This window comes from Anastrepha ludens, chromosome 2 (genome assembly GCF_028408465.1).
Source record: "Anastrepha ludens isolate Willacy chromosome 2, idAnaLude1.1, whole genome shotgun sequence".
NCBI lineage: Eukaryota > Metazoa > Arthropoda > Insecta > Diptera > Tephritidae > Anastrepha > Anastrepha ludens.
The window spans coordinates 168,822,997-168,850,525 of record NC_071498.1 but is presented as its reverse complement, the minus strand read 5'-3'; positions in this window follow the sequence as shown (position 1 = coordinate 168,850,525).

The window sequence follows — 27,529 nt, the reverse complement described above, 5'->3', positions numbered from 1 at the left end:
TTTCTTTTCTACCATTCCCGTCGTGTGCAAACGTTTACCGACGGTTGATCTGTCAACATCCAACTCTTTAGATATATCATCAAGGTTTCGACATGCGTCTTCATCCAATAATTGTTATACTTGAGTATCTTCGAATACTTTCGGTGCCCCGTTATATCCAGTCATTGTTTGCAGGGAGGTAATTGTATACCGGTCATACTGGCTACAGGAAGATTTGCGGCTAGTTTAGCTACTAAATTCACTTTCTCGTTTTTCACTACAGCTGATATTGCTTTGATGGCTGCTTGGCTGTTAATGTAAAAGTTTATTTGTGAGTTCGGAGGAGTGCGGCTCCAACACCCTCTTCCATTTTGGAACCGTCTTTGTACAGGTACAGTGGAAAGCAAAACTGTCCGGATGTTTTGCATTAAGAAAGAAAGGTAATGAAAACAATACAAATATAGGCATATTATTAAATATATGTATTTTTTTCATTTAATTGAATATTATTTTAAATTATAAAGCACAAAAACTCATATATTTGCTTCAAGAAAAATAGAAAAAATTAAGAAACAACAATTCCATTACTCGGACACGTTTGCACTGATTGCGGGATTTGCTTAAAATCAATTAATGTTGCCAATTCAATATTTCGTCCAAAGGCTTTTATTTTTAATTACGCTTTCAATACGTTTTGGCATACTCTCTACCAACTTTTGGATGATATCATGGTCAAGAGCTCGCCATTCATGCTGTATTCTCTCCCAAAGCTCGTCAACATTTTTCGGAGGGTTTTCATATGCTCCCAGCTTTCTCTTAACAATAGCCCATAAGTTTTCTATGGGATTCAGGTCTGGACTTTGTGCAGGCCATTCCATTGTCCTAAAAGTTTGGTTTTGTAGCCAGGTGGAAACTATTTTAGCCGTGTGCTTCGGATCCCCGTCTTGTTGAAAAAAACTTCTTCGGCCGTATAAGCACGCTCATCAACAAAATCCGGTAAATTTGTGTGGAGAATATTCAAATAATCCTCCTTCTTCATTATACCTTGGATTCTCACCAAAGGTCCAATGTTCCACCAGGTAAAACATCCGCACATCATAATACTGCCACCACCATGTTTCATCGTTTCCTTCACATGGTGCTTTTGGATGCGGTCATGCGGCCTATGCCAATAATATTCTTTTCCATCAGACTGGTATCTGTTCACTTTCGTTTCGTCGCTCAAAATAACCCGTTTCCAGTCATCTACCGTCCAATTTTTGTGAGCCTTGCAGAAATGAAGGCGTCTTTTCACATTTCTATCGGAAAGGGCTGGCTTCTTCTTTTTCACACTGGCTGCTAAACCAATTCCCTTTAATGCGCGTCTGGCCGCCCAGGAACTGACATCCTTACCAATACTTTTTGCAGCAATTTTTGGAATTTACAAATTCGGTGTTGGAATTATAGTGGGAGGGAGACTTCGTCGCCAAGTACAGTCATTCACTCTGGTGGACGAGCGTCTCACAATAGTCCGCAACAAAGCGAGATTTTTTAACATCTCACTCGTTTGCGCGCACGCCCCGATGCAAGAGAACGACGATGCGGCCAAAGATTATGAGCGCTTGGAACGCTTCTATGGGCGCTGCCCCGTCACGACATACAAATCGTGTCTGGCGATTTCAATACCAGGGTGGGCAAGGAGGGAATTTTGGTTCCACAGTCGGAAAATTTAGCCTGCACAACGAAACGTCCGGTCCGAGGACCCAAAATCAGCAATAACGCGGCTAAAGAATAGGATAGCCGCGGGAGCCGATGTATTGCCGGCTCAGCTATTCGAACATGGCGGCGAGGAGCTGGTTAGGTGAATGTATCAGATATATGGTTGGATGAAAGCATGCCTGTCGATTGGAATTTATGTGTGCTCTGCCTAACCCATAAGAAGGGTGATACTGCAATCTGTACGAATTATCGCGGGATTAGTCTTTTTAATATCTCCTCCGGGTGAAAGGTTGAGGCCCTCCATCAATCAGTGAGGCTTTTGACCAGGAGAATCTACAGCCTTAACAACCGCGCTGTTAGTTCTGCCTTTTTAAACTCGATAAAGAAGCAACGCGAATGGGTCTGGTGGTGAACGAGGTCAAAATGAAGTACCTCCTGTCATCAAACAAACAGGACGAATATCGCAGGCGATGGAACGATGAACTGTATGAGTTTTTCGACGACATAGACATAGCGCAGCGAATAAAGATCCAACGGCCTCGCTGGCTGGGTCCTATCGTTCGAATGAATGCAAACGCTCCAGGCTCTGAAAATATTCGATGCGGTACCAGCTGGTGGTAGCAGACGTGGAGGCTCGTGGTGCTTCACTTGGTGTGTCCAACTGGCGCGGATTAGAACGAGAAAGTAATGACTGGCGGGCTCTGTTAAGCTCGCACAAATCTCTTAAGAAGTTATCGCGCCAATGAAGAGAGAAATATCACCTTGACAACGAGCATAAACTTTAAATTGTTTGATCGATACTTTACGAGATATCGATCACTACAGCCATCTACCAAGAAAGTAGTGGATTGCTTTTTCCCCAAGCTAATATTTTTATCCTCTAATGGACTTATTCTTAGAATTGTACATGAAATCCAAATCTGCCGCTGTTGAAAAAATCGTTCAATAGAAATTAACCCGTCCTAATGTATGTAAGTATATATTTGAAAAAAAAAAATCATCAAAAGATTTGTTTTGCCAACGGACTAGTTCAAGCTTGCTTTGTACTCACACATTTACCACATACATTTGATTTACCAGGACGATTAAAACATTTAGAACATAAAGACTTGAACTGATATCGAGATATCGATATTTCCGTACCTTAGCTTAACTTGAAGGCATATACGGAGTTGTTCTTAGTTATTTCTGTGGCGCAGCACTTGTTGCTGCCTACTTTGTTCGAACTGCACATTTACATTCACACATACACACATACATACACACATATTTATTCAAATAAAGAAATTTAAGTACACATTTTTTGCTTATCAAAGCACTCATTCAAGGCTATGCCCCAGTTTTTTTATTGTGCCGAAAAAATATGTTCATCCATTATTCCTCGCTCTAGCTTTGTTAAGCCAAGCTTCCGTGAATCATTTTTTTTCTTTTGCATACCATTCAATTACAATTTTTTATTTGGCATCTAATATCTCATATGTTGGCCTCGGAGTATCGTCTTATAGGCGACGGGATGCTTTTATACTCATAAAATGAAAATAGTGCCACTTGTCTTTTGTGGTCTCTCCCCCATGTGACTAGCTGTGGAATTTATGTCGCTATGATTAACGTTCTTTCAAGTGATTTTAGGTACATACACACACAGATATGCATGTAGATATATGAAAGGGATATGAGCTCCTTCGGAGAAATGGGGTTATTAGGAAAAAAGCAAATTGAGAAAAGTATTGCGGTAGAAGCTAGAAAAGAAATTATTTGTACACCCCCGCTCAGTATTTATTGTTTTCGCTTAATAAAAGCAAAAAAAAAAAGAACAAAAAGAGCTTATGTTCAAGTGATTGAGTTCTACAGGGTGATCAAAGTAAGATAATTTTACTCTTTATTATTAAAAAAATAAAATAAAATGAATGAAAACACAGTAAAAGAATAATGAAAGTGACGTTCTTGATTTTCAGATTATTCTCTTTGGACTTCAATGCACTTCTGCATTCGCTTGAGCCAATTTTCAAAGCACTCTTTACCATTCAGAAGGAATTACCTCCACAATGAGTTGTTTGAAGGCTTCAAAAGCTTCTTTAGGCGTTGGAAAACATTGACCTCGCATTTTATTTTTGATGCTTGGGCGCAAAAAGAAGTAATTAGGTGCCAAATCAGGGCTGTAAGGCGGACGACCTGCTAATTCATTCTTTTGACTGCTCAAAGACTCTCTTGTGTGAGCCGATACTTGAGAGCTCGCATAGTCTTGGTGAAGAAGGATTCGTTTTCGTCGATTGGTTTTCATGAATTATCAGAAAATTTCAAGCAAACACATGGTTGTGCACCACTCAGAATTGGCTGTTTTAAGTTTCTCTAGTAGTTGCAATATGATCAGATTATCCGAAAAAACAGGCATCCATTTGCTTTGAGGTGCTTCTATTGCGAACAACTTCTCTTGGATGAAGCCCGTCTAGGAAACCCTTCTAGCCGATTGCTGTTTTGCTTCCGTCTCATATGCCTAAATCCAAGATTCGCCACCTGCTACGAACCTGCTTTAAGCCGCCGCGACTGAACTACGTCAATATTTCTTTATACCAATCGACACAAGTCCGAGTTCTTTTATGGGTCATTGCCAAATTATGCGGTATCCAACAAGAACATGGACCACGAAAGGGTAGTGATAGGCACCATCAAAGGGTAGTGATGTGCAACTTTGATAGCTGATCCTACGAAATGGTGCTGCTCACCTCTCGCTATCTACCGCCTTGCTTTTCACTGACATTAGAGGTGATGTTAACCTTTACTTGAGACTCGAGTAGGCCATCATCGCATGGAAAGTCCCAGTGGAGAGTAACCGAACAAATAAAGCAAGGTGAACACCTTCCGGAAATGGCCTAGGGTCTAACGGTCGAAAACCTCCAACCCGAAACTAATCGGATTGATAATCGAACCCAACGATGCAGCCTAACGCAAAAGATAAAGCAGTGGTTGTTCCAGGCCTGTCATGCTAAGAAAGAAGAAGCACAAGAACGAATCTTCTGCACGGCTAAATGTTCATGCAATATTGAAGGTATACTAGCCTCACTAATGCCCAAGAATACCTCTATCTCGCGATATGTCGCATGACGATCTTGCGTTAACAATTTTCAGGCAGCCTTCACGAAATTCGTTCCGCAAGGATCGACGGCCATATTAGAACAATGTTGTACTAGCGTTTCACAGACGCTAAGTGTGGTGCTTCAACGCCAGTAGTAGAAGTAAGTTGATTAATGTACTCTTGTCTCAATAATCCACATTGAAAATCATGATAAATCATCCCAGAAAAATGTTCCCGAATTACTTCCATCTTTTGGACGAGATGAATTTTTCAACTCACTGAAAAAATAACAGAAATACCAAAATTTTCGTTAAAACTATCGAATTATAGCTCGGCATGTGCAAAGGTAACTTTACGAAATATAAAAGGCAAGCCTCGCATAGGACGATTTTCTTAAAAAATACAAGCCTTTCCATTTTTAATGGCGCAGGTTTTTATCCTTGAGACAGCTTCAGCTCCGCTGGAGCATATGCTCTTGATGACATGACTATTCCGCAGAAGTTTAGGAACATCTACGTTCATGTCTTTACTTTTACCCATAAAAAGTGGGCAATAGTGGCTACGCAAACCAAAATGGCGTTCAGTATTAGTAGAAGAAAGGAAAAAAAAAACAATTGAACAGTTATACTACCAATTCTCTAATCCACACCAAATAGCCAGCTTCCGCTTTGGCTTTTCGCTCATCAGCGTTAATTTTACATATCTTTAAATGTGACTATTTTTTTTATTAATATAACAGCCTTTATACAGCTCTTGATAAAGTTTCGCATTCTATATTCATTTTAAAGTTGTCTTATATAGCCTATCATTCAGCATTTCCAAATTGTTTCCCGCTCGGGAGCATAGGGCTTCGACAAGTCTCTTACAAGTACCCAGCTCTGGGTTGTTGTTTTTGCGCCGACCCAATGTCGGCATCTGCTAGCTCGCACAACTACGACCTTCTCCAAGTAATCTTTGGCCAACCGCAATCTCTGCTCCCTTGCGGGTTCCAGTCCAGTACTGTTAAATTAAGTCATACTTATTAAGGGTGGTTAAATTTCAAGGGCCGATACTGAATGTGAACCACACCTAATCGTCAAGTTTTTTTCTGCATTTCATTTGACATTTTGCAATTTCATACTAACTCAATTTGAACCATGGAAAGATACACAATCAAGCAACGCGTTAAAGTTATTCAGGCTTATTATGAAAACGGGCGTTCAAATCAAAATGCATATCGCGCACTTCGTGATTTTTTCGAAGAAAATCATCTTCAGTGATGAGGCACATTTTCACCTCAGTGGATTCATCAATAAGCAGAATTGCCGCATTTGGGCGAATGATAATCCAAGAGTGATTGCCAAAAAACCAAAGCACCCACAAAGAGTGACTGTTTGGTGCGGTTTATGGACCAGCGGCATCATTGGGCCGTATTTTTTCCAAAATGCGGCCGGTCAGGCAGTTACTGTGAATAGTGTTCTCTATCATGAGATGATAACGAACTTTTTATGGCCCGAATTGGAAGATATGGATGTAGACGATATGTGGTTTCAACAGGACGGTGCCACTTGTCACACAGCTAACGAAACAATGGCTCTTTTGCGCGAAAAATTTGATGGCCGAATAATCTAACGTCGCGGCAATGTCAATTGGCCGTCAAGATCATTTGATTTGACACCGTTGGAATTCTTTCTTTGGGGTTATTTGAAAGAAAAGGTGTACGTCGATAAGCCATCAACAATTCGAAAGCTAAAGGATGAGATAATTCGGCACATTAACGGCATAGAAACTCAATTATGCCTCAGCGTCATAGAAAATTTGGACCATCGGATGGAGGTGTGCCGCCGAGGCCGCGGCATCCATTTGGCCGATATTTTGTTCCATACGTAATTGAACCATAGCAATATTATCATAATAAAGAGAAATGACAATAATTTAAAAAAAAAATTGTATTTTATTCAAAATCAACACCGGCCTTTGAAACTTAACCACCCTTTATAAAAGAAATAGCGTTGTACCGATTGACGGGGTTTCTTCTAACTATTTCTTCGCCTCTTTTGATGTTCCCCAAGGGATTACACTCCGATCGCTATTATTTATTTTGTTTATAAATGAGTATAAGTAGCCGCTTTCGTTTCGCGAAATTTTTATCTATGCTGATGATTTAAACGTAATTGCCAAAATTTCGAAACAAGATGCCGCAATTGAACTGCAAAATGACATTGACGTCCTGGAACTGTGTTGTGCTAGCTCTCGGCTTTCTTTAAATTTCAAAAAGTGCTTTAAAGGCGAAAACTCACAATATCTTGCCGACGTCTTACAACATTTCTCATTCTTTGTTGCAAAGTTTGGATGAAATTAAATATCTTTGCACTATTTTTCGCGCTACTTTTTATTTAATAGACATCTAAGCCATATTATTGCGAAAGCTTTCTCGTTATTAGGGTTTGTGAAGCGAAATATTTCCAAATGACCCTTACAATCTTAAATTATTATATGGAACCTTCGTTCGATTCAATGTGGAATACGCTACATTCATTTAGATACCGAGTCATAAAATCTACATAAACAGAATTGAACAGGTCTAACAATGTTTTCTTACATAAGCTCTACGTGCGTTCATCTTTGTTGAACCAATTTCTGCCTATCAATCCCGCATTCTTCTGATTAACCTAAAGTCTTTGATAGTAAGAAGATCAGTCCTCTCGCTTTCATTTGCTTATAAGATCATCTATGGCAGTATTGACTGCTCATTTCTTTTCGAAATAATCAATTTCAATATACTACAGTGCAATCTTCGCTGCCCTAAATTTACGCTAATTTATTAAAATTCACCCTAAATTAATATTTACTGCAGTCAAAAGCCTGAATAACGAAACTATGAAATATTGCAATTAATCAAACACAACAGTTTACTAAAGTTGATATGGACTGCTAGACGTGCGGGAATACCTGAATACTGATAACATAAACTATTAAAAAATGTGAAGAGGAAATAGGTCGCATATGCCTACAAATTAATAAATCCTGATAGAGAACCTTCCTATTACAAGACTCCGAGTTGGTCATACAAAGCTAATTCACGCACACCAATTCTTGTTTTTACTAATGTGTAAATTATTGAGACATGCTGGGCAAGCCTCGGGGCTGCGAAAGAAGAAGTTTTGTCACGATTAATGGGAGAGCACCACATATTTATAAATATAATTATATTATATTACTTTCTATACTCGATCTAAAAATGTTTAGTACACAGTTTCTCTTCGAATAAAAAATTGCTTGGAGCTGGCGGGAAATAAATTTCAGCCGGTTCTTTAAGGGTTAACAGGTAATGTTGGTTCTTTGAGCCAGCCTCTGCATCGGCACATAAAGCTAAAAAACCAAAATTTTACTGAAGATTTTTTCCTTAAAAATTATATTTGAAGTTAGAAGATGGGGTCTACAAAATTCTGAGCACTGAAATTTCTAGAATATCAAGCAAGCACTCATTGCAGCAGCGTCATTCATATCTGTGGCAACGAGACGACCTACTATAACACAATGGCCTGACCAAAAACCAAAGGCGATAATTTTGGATGATTAATTTTGCTCCATCTTGTATATTGAATATAATGAAATAGAGGGATTTAATTTCATTTTTTTGTAACATTTCAGGTTTTCGTAGAACTATTTTGACGAACAGAAACAAAAATGACCTGCTCAAAGCTCGCCCTCATTTTTTGTAGAGGGCAGAAAATGGTGCACAATCGCTCGGTCAGAGCCCAACAGTTTGAGAAAAGAACAAGGAAATTTGTTTGCTCTGGTGCAGGGGGGAATAAATGCGACAATATTGTGAGAAAAGAAAACCCCTTAAGTGTTGCCGCAAAAATTTGTGTCGGGCTGCGTAATTATTTCGTTATCAATTTTATAAAAAAAATGCAAAAATAAAATAAAAAAAACCAAAAATATTTGTTGGGCCGGGAATTATTTTCTTATCTTTTTATAAAAAAAGAAAAACAAATATATATTTAAGCAGTTTATCTTCTGCAACCGGGACGATCCGGATTTATATCCGGCCAAGGACTGTCACTCCAGCTGCATTACCCTCATAAGTAAGGGGTATATTTATGCTAGAACAACAACAACAACATCTTCTGCAACGAATAGCTGCTGCCTACGTTATTAAGGCGCATGCCTCATTAAAATGCCTCAAATTCATACGCTTCCTCAGATTTGCATAGAGCCTCACTCACCCAGTAGTGTAAATAATCCCAGAGATTAGAAATTCTTCCAGATTAAATTACTGCTCACTTTTCTAAATATTATACCCCTCGCATGGTGAAACCCCCCCACAGTGAAGACCCAGGCACACTCTTTATAAATTTTTCTGTAAATTAAATGTAAATTGAGGATTTCTGCTTTTTAAAATTCAGTTTTTTTTCTTGAATTTTAACCCAAAGGCATTTCTTGTAATGCAATCGCAAAAAAAAAAATATATATAAAAAATGGAAGAATTTACAAAAAAAGTGCCCGTAAATGATACGGCAACAGGCAACGCCGTGTAAGCAAAAGGGTTTGAATGTGTTAAAAAAAAACCAAAAAAATAATAGGAAAAGCTTTACGAATGCGGTTCATAGAATTGTAAGGAGTAAATGTGAAAAACATGTCGACAAAAACAATAATGAAAAAACAAACATTGCTAGTTTCGTTATTTTTAACACCAAAAATCGTTTTGTTAAGCTAATTTCCTGAAAAAAATGTACAAAAGAGGTGAGAAATTGAGGAAAAAATGGGTGGGTAAGGAATGGCAGACAATAGAAAGTTTGTCGTTATATCAGTTACACGAAATCTGTGACGTTTAATGGTTGCCTTTTGTAGAAGATTTTTTTATACTTTTTCGTGTTTTTTTTTTGCCTTTTTGTACTTATTCCACTTTACACCCTTCAAAGAAATTCAGTTAGACTGCAAGAAATGTAAAAGAAAAATTGAAAATCTTGAGCATCACCGCGCATTGTGTAATTGCGTATGTATGTATGTGTGTAGGCATGATTAAAGAAACAAATAAAATATAGAAAATTATATGTGGAAAAAATGTTCAATACATACAATAAAATTGTAAAAAATTTAATGGAAAAACATTGTAGTTATTATAGAAAAATTATGAACGTTAAGCGAAACAATGACCGGAATAGGGGTAAACAGGGGTAAAAATGAGGGAGAGGAAAACTAAACTCAATGACGAGGGTAATGGGTTAATGCGCTGCAATTGCGCAAAATGTAGAAAAAATGCATGGCAATGTTGAAAAAATTTATGAAGTTAAAAAATAAGAAAAAAAATACGCTTCACTTTTACACCACCAAATTTATGATATTGCGTTTTCGTCTATTAGACGTTAGTTGGAGTGCACAGAACGTAATTGTCTGTTTGTTTGGCTGATTGTCTTACAAAATGCCAAACTAAGATGAAAACCCAAAGATGTGTGTGAAAACTGGTTGCCGGCTTTTGTGTTGCATTAAATGATTGAGAGACTTTGGAGTTGTTTTTCATTAATTATTCAAAATGCACACCGGGTAATGGAAAAACAGTGACTCGATTTTTAAATCATAACTGCAGCAACAAAGATGAGTTGCAATATCTTCAAGAATGCTCGAAAGCTGTTACTTGTTTTTTTTTCTTTTCGTTTTTTTGATGAGTTGAAGAAAATTTAGAAATTTCCCAAGTTGTCGTTTTTTTCAGTTTTGTTTTTTTTTTGTTCATATGAGATGGCCTTCTATGACATGTCTAAATGCTATCGTTATCTGCAGCCGTTGTGTTAATTATGCACAAATCTTAGACATAAATTATATTTGCATAGTAAGCAATTGGATTTTCCATCTGGAAACTGAGCTGCATAAAAAAGGCAGCGTACTTTACATTGCACCACCCCATTTTTCGTTGATACTGCAATGCTGCCGCACACGACCTTGGGTGTTGGCCCACCGATGTTTTTTGTGTTCTTATCCCATTTCTCACATATACATACGTGCATATGTATGCATATGTAAAAAATTAACATAACCAAGCCGTTAGGCTTACCTACATAACATACAGGGTGTCCAGTGGCAGAATCAGGCTTTGAATTTAAAGTTTCTCCCTAACCGCTGCGCGTATGGGCGTGGAGAAGACCACGTTAACTCGTTATTCGTCGTTCAAAGCTAAGGATTTCAAAGTTACATACCTCTGTAGAGGTAACTCAAAAGTAAAGTATATGGAACAAACCCAGCGCCTATGAGCAAGAAGTGATTCAAGATAGTTGCTTATGCGGACGATGTAGTCATCCTGATGGCAAGAAAGTTTCTCTCGACTATCAGCGGTCTCAAGCAATCAGCGTTAAGGGAATTCTCTAAGTGGGCGAACTCAAACGGTCTAATGGTTAACGCAGCCAAGACTAAACTAGTTCTGTTCACTAGGAGATATAAGATACCGATTTTTTACCGCCTATAGATAGAGTAACACTAACCCTATCGGACGAAGCTAAATATCTTGGCATAATTCTGGACTCAAAGCTTCCTTTGAAAAGGAACTCCGAGGAAAGGATGAAGAAAGCTTGTAATGCCCGCTTTATCTGTAACCGAACATTTGGCAAAAAAGGGATCTGAAACTGCACGCAAACTTGTGGTTCTACAATAAACCACTGGGCGTACAATACGATCATTAGACCCATTTTGACTTATGGAGCTTTCGTGTAGTGGGAGACGGTGCAAACACAATCCTACTTAAAGGATCTCTTAAGAACCAACCGATTGGCTTGCGTAGGATAACAGGTGCGCCCCGATCGACACATTAGGCGACGTTGGAAGTGACCCTACCTATTCCACTCATTGACAGATATGTTAAAGGGTTAGCGGCCAAATCTGTTTCCAGGATTAAAACAGCAGGCAGGCCAAAAGAAAAAACGCACGGTCATGCATCAGTTCTACCATCTGTGGAACACTTGCAAGACGCATCGAAAACAGATCATCTGGATTCAAAGATTGATGTGAACAAAGACTGTAAAATACGAATAGCCGAAAGAAAGGATTGGCAGACCAAAGTAAAATCAGATGATGAAGGTCAGCATATTACTACAATACTATTTCAAAGATGGACAATGAGATGGACAATGACACGAGCTCGGGAGTGTACTTGGAGCAATTATCCTTTATTTGCTAATTTAGACTCCCATACCGGTGCAGCGTCTTCCAAGCAGAGACTTACATACACTATAGACCATGCAGCAAAAACGATAAGACTGACGGACTTACCTCCAGCAAACCTTACAATTTTTGTTGATAGTCGAGCAGCGATCAGGGCACTGGCTACCACGCTCATCAATTTAAGACGTGTTAAAGAGGTCGCTCTCGCTTATCCAAAAACACAACACCACACTTTGTTGGATTCCCGGCCATTCTGAGCTTGACTTTCACCGAGAGGTAGAGGATATAAACATTCCTCTAAACGAACTGTATACTGCGATTGACTTGAGCGTAATCGCGGAAACCAATAGAAAGTGTTCTCTGACTACTTAGTGCAGAATCTCCAAAGCGCTCTGGCCAGAACTGAATCTTAAAATGACAAAATGTCTGCTTGGATTCAACAGATCAACTACCAGCGTCCTCATAGGTGTTATAACGGGTCATTGGATTATTGGCACCATAGCCAGGGGAATGGGTGTATCTCACAATGACTTCTGCCGGGCTTGTGGAGATGATGAAGAAATTGAGTCGGCACAACACTTCATCTGTGAATGTCCGGCACTTCTAAGAAGCCGTATCAAATATTTTGGCGATTATTTCTTTGAAAACTTGGGAAATATACATAATTTCTCACTGCAGGGACTAGTCTCCTTTCTTAAAAGGATCTAAGTGGTTTAAGCAACCTAGTTAGGTAGTTTGGGTATGGAAATCAAATTCAGGTATCACAGTGCGCCTTAGGACTACTGAGTTTCTTGTCTTAGACAAGCTGCTTAACTAATCTAACCTAATACAGCGATCATCTCATACCGAGGTTTCCGAGGCTAACGGCATTCTGACATCACTTCTCCAGCAAGTGGCACAAAGTATGAAGGGCAAATTCCAAGAGTGTATCCGATGCAGCGATTATCTTTTAGAGGATACATTTTTGAAAAATAAAATCTGCACTCGGCTTTTGTGTAATAGTTATTGAAATAAATTTGTATCATAAGTAATTATTTTTTAATTTAGCTTTTAATTCCGAATTCTACCACCGGACACCCTGTATGTGTATGTCACACCGTCGTGCATAGCTTACACAAACGCAAACACGAACTTATCAATGCGGACGCCGGTTGCACTGGAGACGTGTGAAGATCACCGTCCCAGCCTGGGATGATTTTAAAAACTTACACAAAAAAAATCAAAGAAAGTGTCATCGCGAACAAAAGCAAAAAAAAGGTAAGAATGTGCATATGTAAATAAGTAACAAAATCATTAGATGCAGAAATCAACTCACTTTTCTAGCAACTACCCTACAAGAATTTCAAAGCGTTTTAATGGCCAAAGGATGCAATGCTTGACTCAAAAAGGATGCAAGCGCCAATTATTTGTTTATTTATTTTTATGTTTAATGGCAGCTGGTACTCTTTGTTTGTATTTAGATATGTCTAATAAATAATATTAATAATGTGCAATTGAAAATTTTATATTTTAATAAATTCGTAAGAGTTGTATTTTTTACCTTCTCCACTTTTGTAATGAGCACTGTTGGATTTAGATGTTGGAAAACGGTAAAACCGGCTGGCGGCTTCAATTCTTCCCAAATAAAGAGTTGTACTAGGCCAGGTCGATTTGTGGGGAGGCAAAAAAATCGCCCATTGCTCTGTGAAAATCATATTCTAGGGATCAAAATAAGAAACTTTGCCGAAGGAACCATACCTCTAAAACGATGTCCTGATGTCCTCCAATTTAGGTCGAACTTTTTAGTTTCTTTTCTATAACTCATTTAAATTAATTTTTTCATTTACATATGTTCTGACTAAATGAATTTCTTAAGAGAAAAAATAGATATTATTATAAATACATAATAAATATTATTATAAATAAATAAAAATAAAGAAAAAACATAGCCATTTAGCTGATTTTTTCATGTAAAGGCCAAAAATGGTGATATTTTTAAATTGGGGGACATCAGAATTCGTTTTAGAGGTGTGGTTCTTTCGGCAAAGTTTCTTATTTTGATCCCTAGATTACGATTTTCATAGAGCAATGAGCGATTTTTAAATCGACCCGCCCTAATTTGTATTATTCACAAAATTTAACGAAGTGGCAGAATTCCACTTTAAATAGCGCCAAAAAGCGAGTTTTTCATCATTCAAAGCTTTTCCAAAGGTGAATTACCAGAGAGCTAAAAATGAAGTGCATACTTGTAGCTAAATTATTTGAGAGGACTTGGAATTTCGGTAGCAGTTGGGCAGAGTGCGCTGTCTGAGATGCCTCTCTTTTCCATGTGCTTCGTCCATACAAAGTGGTCCGTCATCAGTCCACCAGCTGGCAACAGTCCCCTCTGCTTAGTGACAGGAGGAACTGCAACAGTCGGTCGGACATGACAGGTAACATCAGTTTTGTCCATCTGCAGCCCTCTCAGCCAACCAAGCTCGCTTGTGGGTTAAAGTAACGCATTTGCTAATCGTGGCTGCAGAAGGGAGTGGCAGAACGGGCTCCGGGCCAATGAAGTTGGCTTCAGAGCTCATTCTAGCTAAAGAGTCAGAGGTCTCGTTACCATGCAATACCCACGTGTGCCGGAACCCATGTTAGTATCATTACATTTTGTCTAACGACATATTTTAGCCTGGATTTACAGGAATCAACTACCCTTCAAGTTATTGGAGAGCTGTCTAAGGCCATAGCGTTGCTTTGCTCTCATAAAAATCTGTCGCTCACAACAAGGTTCATTGCTTCTTGAATAGCATACTCCTCCACTTGAAACACAGAAGCTATCCGTGAAAGTGCGAAAACAGTGTTTGCCAGGCTCATTTTAAAAGTTTGACCACAATGGAGCTTCTGGCAACACCACACTGTATCTCTTTTCAAGTACGACTCTTGATGGCATGGAGAAAATCGTTGGATCGAAGTCCATGCTTTCTCTGTTGTCCAGCACCGGACAGGGGCCGTACCGATTCTCATTGTGTTTCAGCCTGCAGTTGGCCTTCGAGGCCTTCCTTGGATGAAAACATCAAGTGGTGGTAGACTAACCAGATCATCTAAAGACGGGCCTGAAGTAATCGGAATGCTCCGGTGCAACAGATGGTCACACTACGTTGTAGTCTCGATAAGGTCCTCTTGGCTTCCACCAGAGAGAGTTTACTCATCCAGACCACTGATGCATAGGTGATTAAGTTTATCACAGCTATATAGATCCATTTGATCTTGCTAAGAGAAAGACCCCGCGTTTTTTCAAAGACACCTTTGCACTGCCAGAAGGCTGTAAACCCTGACAGAAGTTTACTATCGAGGATTATTCCAAGATATTTAATTTCTTTGTAAAGAGGGCAATACCAGTTTTGGTGGTGTTTGCCGATAGCTCATTAGCACAGCACCAAGTGTCAATCATATCCAGAGTTTTCTGCAAAAGGGGGATTATCGAACTCGATTGACTCTTTCCTAATTTGTAGTAAATTAAAAATTCAATCGGTTACGGACGTGTTTTTACGAAAGCCTTGTTACTCCTCTTGTTCTTGAAAGTACGGCCGTAGTTGCACCAATGCCATCTTTGTGAAGAGGTTTTGAACTGAAGTTAGCAAGGTTGTACCACGATATTTCTGTGAATCAACTTTTTTGGCTTTTTTGAATATTGGGATCGTAACGCTTGTGCTCCACTCTTGCGGTATGTTTTTCTGTTTTCATTTCTCAAAAGAATGTTGAACGAATGCGCCATTTCTTGATGAAGATGCTTTCCACCATATTTCAGCATTTCATTTGTAACGCCGTCAAGAGCAGGGAGCCTTTCTGTTATTGAGCATTTTCTTTGCAAATTCCATTTCTTTAGCAATTACATTGACATCTGTAGATTCATAATCATAGTAAGGAGGAGATCGCCATCATTGCAAGGTCATTTTTGTATAATTTTTGAAAGTAATATTCCCATGTCTCTATTTGTATTCGATGTATTTGATGTGTTTCATTCCCTTTTATCATCTGGTTCCTTAACATTTTCCAAATCTTTCTTTCGACACCATGCATATCACCCTCCATGGACTTAGTGAACTCTTCCTAGTACGACTGTTTTATTGGTTCGATTTTTTTGTTCAATGTAGCGCTTTTTGCTTTCTGCCCTTTCTTTTACCTGGTAGTCAAAAATACTTTCTTCTTCTCTTCTGTTATCAGTTTAACTTCTTCGGTGGGCCAGGCTGTTTAATAATAATGTTTTATGTTTTTTTAATAATTATAATTTTTCAACCAACATATTGCATACAACTTTTTTTTTTACTTAAAAAATGTTCAAGAGAAAGTCCTCCCGATTTGGTTGCTTATTAAATGGATATAATTATTATTTTCATGAGAAATGGTTTTAAATAAGCTGCCAATGGCATACATTTTCGCTTGTTAAGAAATGATCTGTGATTTGTCTTTCACTTAGCAACAAATGCTTTTATAAATTTTTAGCTAGTAAAATTTCCAACTGGGTAGGTTTTAGGTGCGAGCATGCATACCAGTATATCTGAAAACTGCACTACTACCTTTTTTCGCCTAACCGCGTCTTTGGTTTGCTCAGCGCCGCGTATAAATCCGAGTTCTTTAATGGGTAGCTGTTTTCCCTTGCAGAGCCGCATTTGGTTCGCTACGGTAGCACCGATTACAGAAGACGCAACAGAACAAAGTAGGCATACACCACACTTACACACATACATATGTGCATATGAATATTAACTAACACCGCGTAAGTAAAGGCAAGTCGCTAGAGCAGCACTTTGCTATCCTTTAGCTCTAATACTTTTCCACATTTCTTCTATCTGTGTCCGCGCTAATCTCATTTTGCTAATGGCTCCCTTTATGCGAAATATTGCATGAACGCTCCTGTGAAGATTTTGTGTGGGCTCGCATAATCGCACCTTTTTGCATTGCACATTGAACGGCACACTTGTATGTGTGTGGGTATGAATGCACGTATGTGTGTGTGTTATATAGTATGAATTTGCATTCTGCATACCTGTGAAGATAATTCAAGCGCGAAATATTTATTTGTTTGTTTGACCTTTATGTTTTTAATGCATTTGCACATCTGTATGTAAATTTATGAAATGATGTTTGGCCGCGATACAACTGATTCTCCTATGGAAAACTACACTAACTAAACCAAACTTAAATCGCGAATTACGCCTTAAAATGCAATTCTAGTGAAAGTGAACGAAATGCGTACAAAAATAAAATATTTCTATTGTTAAAAAAGTAAAGGTCGCCAAAGTTTGGAGGGCGTCAACACTGCTGCGTTCTAGGTAAGCTCAAGGACTTCACTTGACGCTCACTTGAAACAGCATGTGCCAAAGGAATTTTCCATGCTGAAGCCGGGATTCCCAAGCAAACTGCGAACTCTGTTTGAAGCAGTGTTTTGCAATGTATGAAGGCTCGCATTTAAGTCCCTTTTCGTATTGCATCTGCATTAAAAATATTCGCTAGAAAATGATGTTTACAAATGCACTCATACTTATTTACATACATACATATATACATATTTATGTACGAGTATACACTGGGCACGTTGTGCATCCTTCGTTAGGTGCTTAGCCGAGCTCAATGCTGTTCTCCGAACGCTAGCTGGTTTTTATGAGGAACTTCTTCAGGGAAGAAACAGGAGGCTTGTCATTACCGAAACAATACTTTTTCTAGAATTTCGCGCAATTACCGAAAGTGAGAGTAGTTTAATATTTCTTTTTCGAAGCACGTATTTATTTTACAAGGTAGGTTAGGTAGCGCTGGCTGATCTGTAAAAAATGACCTCACTTAAACCTCTAGGGCCCATTGTGTTGCCAGTGCTACGTACCTGAAGTCGAAGATATAATTTTATGTAATTCTTAATGCACGTCTTCGCGAGTTTGAACAAGCCATTCAGCCTTTTGTCAGCCATATCCTTCAAGAATGAAAAAAATGTGTTGCTCCTAGGCGCATTTGTCGAGCCCCACAATAAGCAGGGCAGTGACAAAGTAAGTGTTTCAAAGTACTCCTTCGTTGCATGTGTGACACGCATCGCTCTGGATTAATCCCATTTTGCCTGCGTGGTGTGGGGTGAGACCGGGACACTGTCTGTACACCAACCAATAGTTTACAGTCTTTTCTAGACACTGATAAAATAAAGTTTGTAGTTTTCGTATTCCAAGCCTTTAGCATAATTTTGGTCGATTTGTACGAGGTTGAGTGTTTCCATATCGACTGCGTTTACAGAGCTAGCTCCTCATTTAGTTCCGTTTTCAGAAACGAGAATGATGGGATGGGATGCGTGACGTGCTCAATATTGGCAAGCGAATAGCTGCCTTAGCGAGCCCATCGGCTTTCTCATTTCCTTCTATTTCTTTGTGCCCTGGTGTCCAGCAAATAGCGACCTGCCAATTTCCGCAGAGTTCATCTATTTTGGATCTGCATTGTTGAACACATTTCGAGTTAGTCCAAGAAGCCATAATTGCTTTAATAGTCGCTTGGCTCTCAATGAAAATATTTGTCCGAGTATTATATGTATATAATTGGCGCGTACACCTTTTTGGGTGTTTGGCTGAGCTCCTCCTTCTATTTGTGGTGTGCGCCTTGATGTTGTTCCACAAATGGAGGGTCCTACAGTTTCAAGCCGACTCTGAACGGCAGATATTTTTTATGAGGAGATTTTTCATGATAGAAATACACTCGGAGGTTTGCCATTGCCTGCCGAGGGGCGACCGCTATTAGAAAAATGGTTTTCTTAATTTTGGTGTTTCACCGAGATTCGAACCAACGTTCTCTCTGTGAATTCCGAATGGTAGTCACGCACCAACCCATTCGGCTACGGCGGCCACCGAGTATTAAGAGGAGTTAATTCCCGAACCAATTCAGCTGCTTTTGTTGTGGCATAGATTTAAGCTTGAAGTATTGTATATTTAATTATATATTAGGGATTCTCAAAGACTTTTGGAGATCATTTGCGGACAAAAGACATCCGCTGCTACTCCTTCCGCCATTTTGGACTCATGTGTAAAGATATGATTGGTATGTGGATTCTAGACCTTTCTTTAACTCGTAGAATTACATAGTCTGACCTTCCGTATGAATCCGGAATGTTGTTGTGACCAGAAAACGTCAGTCAGAATTGTTCTGACATCTTCAGTCCTAGTGCAGATCTTTTGGCTGAGTTTCTTACTACTAGCTTGATTGGATGCCAGTTGAGATAAATATTTTTATTTTTATATTTTCTATTGGGTAAAAAATCCTTGGAAAATAAGAAAAAAGCGGGGCGACCAAAACTGTTTTCGCATGCTGATCGTTCATGGATAGTGCAACAAATTGAGAAAAATCAAAATTTGAGCGCTCCTAAGCTCGCAACAGAAGTCCTCAACACCTTAATATTAACTGTGACCCCGACAGTATACGTATAGTGTTGCGAATGAATAATCATAATGGAAGAGTTGCACGTCCACCAGTTAAACATGGGGATGGGTCGATAAAGGTATGGTGGTGTATGCCCGCTGCTGGTACTGGAAATTTGTGCTTTATTAACGGCAATATGAACCACAAACAATATCTAACAGTTATGAAAGAAAATTTAGCCCAAAGTGCTGAAAAGTTGGGAATTAAGGACAATTTCCAGTACTATCAAGACAACGATCTCACGCAATAAGCACTTGATGCCGTCTGTGGTTTATGTAAATACAACAATCCTAAAGTACTTGAAACACCTCCACAATCTCCAGGCATACATGGAATTGAACATCTGTGGGCTCATTTGGAAAACCAACTGAAAAATGATGTTCTTAGAAACAAGAAAGACCTAGAGATGCTATTAAAGAAGAGAGGAGGAAAATGGATCCCTTAACAATGAACAAGAAGTTGCACGAATCGATGGCAAGAAGACTGAATGCTGTGAGAAAAAATCAATGCTTGCCGACTAAATATTAATTCTATTGTTTTTTCTTAAATAATATTTGCCTAACACTACCTTATATATATGCCCGAGTTCTTTTTTGTCATGTATTTCAGAAAGTTCTTATGTTTGTATTTTCTATGTACAAACGAATTAAAGAACGAAAATAAATGTGACACATAACCACATTAGATTTGCATTTTAATATATATTTTTTTATTTTAAACCTTATCACTTGGGTGTCCGAGTTCTTTATTGAATCATTGTATATGTATACTAGCGAAAACCCGCCCGTTCCGCTGGTCGTCTTTAAAAAAATCCAGATTAATTAATTAAATTAAGTCGAGCTGTGTGTATTTTATAAAAATTCTCGCGCATGAATAGTAATGAAAGAAGTTTTAAATAGTATAGCAATTAAAAAACGTTTGATGTGATTTACTTTATTACTTTTTTTATTGTAATGCTCTTTGGTATACAATATTCTTCGTTTTTCCATGCGTTGTTGAATAAATGAACAATACCGATGGCTTACCAACTCTTGAGCATGGAACATAAAGTTGGCCATGAATATTCTATATCAATACCACAAATTGATAAAGTGTGGCCTTGTGACTTATTAATAGTAATCGCGAATGCAAGGCGAACAGGAAATTGAAGACGTTTGAATTCAAACGGCATATCCGATGGTATCATTGGTATTCGCGGTATTAAAACGTCTTCACCAGAGTATTTTAGGTTCAAAATTGTTGCTTCAATGATGTTATTCATCGATCTCTTAACTGTTAATCGAGTGCCATTACATAGTCGTGGTTGATTTATGTTTCTCAACATAATAATCAGTGCTCCTATTTTCAAGTTTAGCATGTGTGGCGGTAATCCAAGTAAATCAAAGGAATTCAAAAATTCAGTGGGATAATTTACAATATCATCTTGATTTGTAACAGTGTCAACAGATCGATATGTTTGTTCTGGACTTGGTATGTTAGCCAAAATAGCCGCATTCATTTCATTCACATCTTTATTTTTGCCAGCTATGATGGCTCGTTCACCAAGCCAATCATGATTTTTGTAATTTTGAGGCAAATTTGGGAAAATACTTTGAATTAACTGTTCTTTCGTTTGACTTATTTGACAAAAGTTTGGTTGTAAAGTCATTAAGCCAGTTAAATTATCGACATTAACTCTGCGAAAAAGCGGAGAAGGAGAAGAGAACTGTTCTATTCCCCCCCGCTTTAACCCAGCTATGTGTTCAGGTGCAAATGACTTTTTTGCGTGAAGTCTGATATAAAATAAGTTCTATTTACTCTTCTTAAATTTATATAAACTTTTCCAGGCGAAGTAAAAAAAACTGACATATATTTGCTTCAACCGTATATTTGTGAGTACACAGGTAATACGTAAATATATGAATGATATAGGTAATATCTCATATTAGCATAACCTTTCTGCAAAAAATTAAGGAAACGAGCACCAATCACGCCGGCAATGATACAATGAATTTTTCACTATAACTGACTTCAGATTAACGTTTATATAATAGGACTATGAATAAGTTCGTGCGGTTTTACAACAGATGGCGTAACTTGATTATTATTCCATCGATCCACATTTCCAAACATTCATTGGAGAGCTACTGTCGTAAGGCACAAACGTCAGTATAAGTTTTTTATTTGAAGCGTAAACAACAATATTTTTACCACACTTGAAAATGTCGAATTTCGTGCCAAATAATGTGTTTTTGCGGGGAATTCTTCTTCATTATTTTAATATGAAGAAAAAAGCAGCCGAAAGTCATCGTATCTTGGTGGAAGTTTATGGTGAGCATGCTCTATCTGAGCGAACGTGCCAGAAGTGGTTTGCACGCTTTAAAAGTGGTGATTTTGGCTTGGAAGACGAAGAACGCGAGGGTGCGCCGCCAAAGTTCATGGATACCGAATTGGAGGAATTGCTCGATCAAGATCCGGCTCAAACGCAAGAAGAGGTTGCAAAAACTTTGGGAGTTGATCAATCAACCATTTCCAAACGTTTAAAAGCCATGGGAATGATCCGAAAGGTAGGCCATTGGGTGCCGTATGAATTGAAGCCAAGAGACGTTGAACGCCGTTTTATGGCATGCGAACAACTGCTTCAACGGCACAAAAGAAAGGGTTTTTTGCATCGAATTGTGACTGGCGATGAAAAGTGGGTCCATTACGACAATCCAAAACGTCGGGCAACGTATGGATACCCTGGCCATGCTTCAACATCGACGTCGGCGCAGAATATTCATGGCCTGAAGGTTATGCTGTGTATCTGGTGGGACCAGCTGGGTGTTGTGTATTATGAGCTACTGAAACCGAATGAAACGATTACGGGGGATGTCTACCGACGACAATTGATGCGTTTGAGCCGAGCACTGCGAGAAAAACGGCCGCAATACGCCGATAGACACGACAAAGTTATTTTGCAACATGACAATGCTCGGCCACATGTTGCACAAGTGGTCAAAACATACTTAGAAACGCTCAAATGGGATGTCCTACCCCACCCGCCGTATAGTCCAGACCTTGCGCCATCCGATTACTATCTCTTCCGATCGATGCAACATGGCCTGGCTGACCAGCACTTCCGTAATTACGATGAAGTCAAAAAATGGATCGATTCGTGGATTGCGGCAAAACCGACCGAATTTTTCACAAAGGGAATCCGTGAATTGCCAGAAAGATGGGAAAAAGTAGTAGTAAGCGATGGACAATATTTTGAATATTAAATTTGTAACCATTTTACGTCAATAAAGTTTCAAATTTCGAAAAAAAACCGCACGAACTTATTCATAGTATATGCGTATATGTATATTAACATTTTAAAATTTGTTTACAATTTTTTTTTTAATTGTTAATAATAAGTGGTCTTCCTCTTCCTCTTCCTGTAGCTATTCCTTTTCCTCTTCCATCTCCAGCTCCATCTCCTTTCTTTATCCCGGAAACGGGCAGTAAAAATTACTTCACTTAATAGCTTTCATCAACAGCTTCCATCTGATACCCATATTGTACAAACACATCCAAGGGTACCTTGGTCCACCTTTTCGGCTATATCTCGAGACCCTGGTAACTCAGAGATCTAAAAAATACTCTGTATTAAAGCACTCATCAGTGGCTTTGATTTGATACCCACAATGTAAAAACACATCCTAGGGTTACCCGGGTCCTCGTTTTGGCCTTCGGCAGCGCCACCTGGTGGTGAGTGGAATCAATAAACATATTATACTAACCTTCACCGTGGAAAAATATATATATTCCAAATTTCATAATAATCGGTCCAGACACACACGACCAAAATGTATTCAGTTCTAATGAATGCTATGTGCGGTACAAAAAATACGTGCGGCAAATAGCAAAAACACACTCACTTAACTGGCGCACCGCACACATACGCGTTATCGGATTTCAACCAAACTTCACAGAAACCTTTGCCAAAGCCAAGCCAACAATGTGTGAAACTTTCATTGTTTTCCTTACACGTGTTGCTGAGATTACCGGAGACAAATGCACACTTTTTTTCGGCTTAATTTTTATATATATAGATATTCCTATTTCTTAATTTCATAATATAATATTATAAAAAACTTAAATAAAAGTAGTCAGTAAATTTTAATTGATTATGAAATTACATTTGTTCACCAAGAAAATTTAGTCCAACTCAAAGTAAATTTAAGAATATACTTATATGTACCCTCCGGACACCTTTTTTAAAACCTTCGGTTAGGCACCCGGGTCTGGCCTTTTTTCGTCTTGTTCGAGGATCTTTTTCAAAAGGTGATATCAATAAATCGATAGAAAATTTTACGAAGTTACCTGGAAGCCCAAGCCATTAGCTATGTTAGAAATATGTTAAATTCACGTCCAAAGTCGAAAAAGTTTGCCCAGAAAGTACAACGAAAAGTATAATAATTATCTAACTTTATTTAAATACCTAAAAATAGAATATAAAGTAATTAAAAATTACAATAATTAATTGATTAATTGGTTAAAAATGAACTATGAAGAAACTAAAATTTTTTGGATAGAACCCAAGATTCAATTAAATTCCCTTCAGGCTCGAACAAGAGGAGCATTACGCGGATACCCCATTTCACATTTAGCACAGAAAGGTAAAGGGCTACGAAGATTAGACTGTAGTAGCTATATTGAAATTCATTCTTTCCAATAGATATTATTGAAAGCGAGCGGTCTGATCTCCTTATTTCCAAAGACTTCAGGTTCATCAAAAGCAAGCGGGATTGATATGTAGGAATGTGCAAAGGGCATTCAAGAAAAAAATGTCTGTACCCGTTAAATTCTGTTTATGTAGAGTTTTGCAATTTGGATCGAACGAAATACGTATGTAATTTTGGGTAGTCGAAAAAGTCTTTTCGTATTTGTAATCAAACTTCAACTAATTTTTTTTTTATATTTATAATGAACTTTATTAAACCAAATACAATATGTGCCATTTTGGTCCACCACCTTTTGGCATTTTTCTTCTAGAGACATTATTCCATCAGTGTAAAACTTTTGTGGTTTCTCGGCGAAAAACTGCGACAAGTAATTTTCAGAGGCTTCTCTTGAAGCCAACTTTACTCCATTAAGGGAGTTCTGCATTGACCGAAACAAATGGTAGTCCCATGGTGCAAGGTCAGGGCTATATGGTGGATGCATCAAAACTTCGCAACCAAGCTCTCCCAGTTTTTGCCGAGTCATCAAAGATGTGTGTGGCCTAGCGTTGTCCTGATGGAAGACGACGTTCTTTCTGCTGATCAGTTCTGGCCGTTTTTTTTCGATTGCTTGCTTCAATCTCATCAGTTGTTGACAGCAAAGTGTAGAATCAATAGTTCGAGCAGGCTGGGGCGGCTCATAGTGGATGATTTCTTTCCTATCCCACCAAACACACAGCATAACCTTTCGAGGCGTCAATCCTGGCTTTGCGACCATTTGTTGAGCTTCACCACCCTTGCACCATGATCTTTTTCGCACATTTTTGTCGTATTTGATCCACTTTTCGTCTCCTGTTACCATTCGCTTCAGAACTGGTTCGATTTCACTTCGTTTCAGTAAAGAATCGCAGATGTTAATTCGGTCCATTAAATTTTTCACAGACAATTCATGTGGTACCCAAACATTGAGCTTCTTTTTGTAACCAGCCTTTTTTAAATGGTTCAAAACCGTTTGATGATGAATGTTTAGTGCCTTGGCGATGTCATGGCAGCTTATGTGATGGTCCTGGCCAATCTTTTCCATAATTTCATCGATTTTTTCAACGATAGGTCGACCGGAACGAGGTGCATCTTTCACATCGAAATTTCCAGAACGGAAGCGAGCGAACCATTGTTGTGCTACACGAACTGATACAGCATCGTATCCGTAAACTTCACAAATTTTATGGTGGCTTGCGTGGCATTCTTCCCTTTTTTATAAAAAAATTTCAAAATATAGCGAATTTCTTCAATATTTTTACTCATAACTTTTTTTCAACTTCTCCGAATTAAATTTTTTTTGGTTAAATGAAGCTTAAAATGTCACCTTTCTAACACCATATGATATGACACAATGTGATTGGTAGCACTGGAGATAGATGACTCCAACGACATCTCTGACAAAATACGAAAAGGCGTTTTCGACTACCCAATATATATATATATATATATACAATTATATATATATATACAATTTCTGGGTGCTAGGCCGAGCTACTCCTCCTATTTTTGGCGTGTGTCTTGATATCGTTTAGTGACTCTTACAATCTTAAATTATATTATATGTAAGGATTTTCCAATAATAGGTGATGCTTTCCATTTCAACTCAACCGGGCTATTCGGGTCATGTTCTTCGATTTCGATGTAACTCAAATATGTTGCTCTCTGTTCAAAATAATGAGATACGTACTTTTTTGTTCGCCCGAAAAACATTTTTTTCAAGATTTATCAGCAATCGGCGAAACACGTTTTTTACTCAAAAATTCATTACTCAAAAACAACTCATTTCAGCTACTGGGCATTCAGCTTAATTGAAGTTTGAGGTGTCCTCTTGGAAAAAGTTATAAAAAAAAAAATACACTTTCTGAAATATTGAATTTCGAAAAAATTTCAATTTTTTTTCTTTTTTGCTAAATAAAAAAATTTCAACTACTTTTTTGCAATTGTTTGAAGTCGTTCGTGTAAGTAATGGCGATCATTTTGAACCCAGAATTATTAAAATCGGTTCATTTTTGACTAAGTTATGGGCATTTAAAAAAAAAATTTTCTTATATAATTAAGAAAAATCGATTTTTAACCGAAAAACAAAATTGCCGATAACTCTTGAAAAAAATTTTTTTCGGGCGAACAAAAAAATACGTGTCTCATTATTTTGACCAGAGAGCAACATATTTGAGTTACATCGAAATCGAAGAATATGACCGGAATAGCCCGGTTGAATTGAAGTGGAAAGCATCAGGTGTTATTTTGAATAGCCCGCTATTTCGATAGATGTCACTTTTGAAGCTGTCATTTTTTGATATTTGAAAGATAGAAACTACGCAATTAATAAAAATGGAGCGATACACGCTTAAACAACGCATTGATTATTAAAATTCACTATAAAAATGGTGAAAATTTGGCGGAGACGGTTCGTAAAACTCGAACATTTTTGGGTCATCTTGAAGCACCTTGTCGGACTGCAATACAGAAATTGGTGAACAAATTCGAGCTGTTGGGACAAGTTAGTGATATGAAGAATAAAACCCGTGCACGTCGCTCAAGAACAGCCGAAAATATTGCTGTTGTAGCCGAAAGTGTTGAAGAAAACCCGGGTTTGTCCATTCCTCGTCGCATTCCAAAAAACGTCATTACACCGTATTTTGCATAAAGATTTGGGTCTTAAGGTTTATAATGTCCAGTTAACACAAGAACTCAAGCCGATCGATCACCAACAACGTCGTGTCTTTGCTGATTGGGTCGTTGAAATGCATGAAAATGATCCGGAATTCCATTGAAAAATCATCTGGAGTGATGATTTCCATTTCCACTTCGGTGGCTTCGTCCACTAGCAAAATTGTCAGATCTGGGGCTCAGAAAATCCAAGGGCTATTGTTGAAGGCGGTCGCCGTAGCCGAATGGGTTGATGCGTGACTACCATTCGGAATTCACAGAGAGTACGTAGGTTCGAATCTCGGTGAAACACCAAATTAAGAAAAACATTTTTCTCCGCAATTACTTAGTTGCGAATCCAATAGTTTGTTGATTCCTTCGAAATAATCGGATTTTTCCAAGCCTTTCGCTTCTGCAATCACTTCCATGTTTGAGTGAAATCTTTTTCCTGCCAGACATTTTTTCAAATTTAGGAGCCGATTCTGGAGAATTAGAGAGATGTGAAACGAGTTGGAATCCTGGTTCCATTAGTTTTGCGACTACAACCGCTAAGGCGTGAAATTACACAATACGAAATTCTTTTCCATTTTTTGAAAATTACTCGACTTCCTCTATTCAAACTTACGCCAAACAAAAAGAAATAGACTGATCTGGCTGAAACTTGGTGTGTCTTCTTCCAAGAGATGCTACTAACTAAACATAATCTCGATACGCGCCAGTAGTGCCACCTCTCTGATTTTGTACGAACTTTTCATATTTTTCATACGCCCCTCGTAGATCATTTGCTTGTTTTTAAGGCTTGGATGTTCTTATGTAATATAAACCCAATTTTTTCACTTGCAAAAAAAATATTTCCTGGCATGCCACTGCCATTTGTTTAATT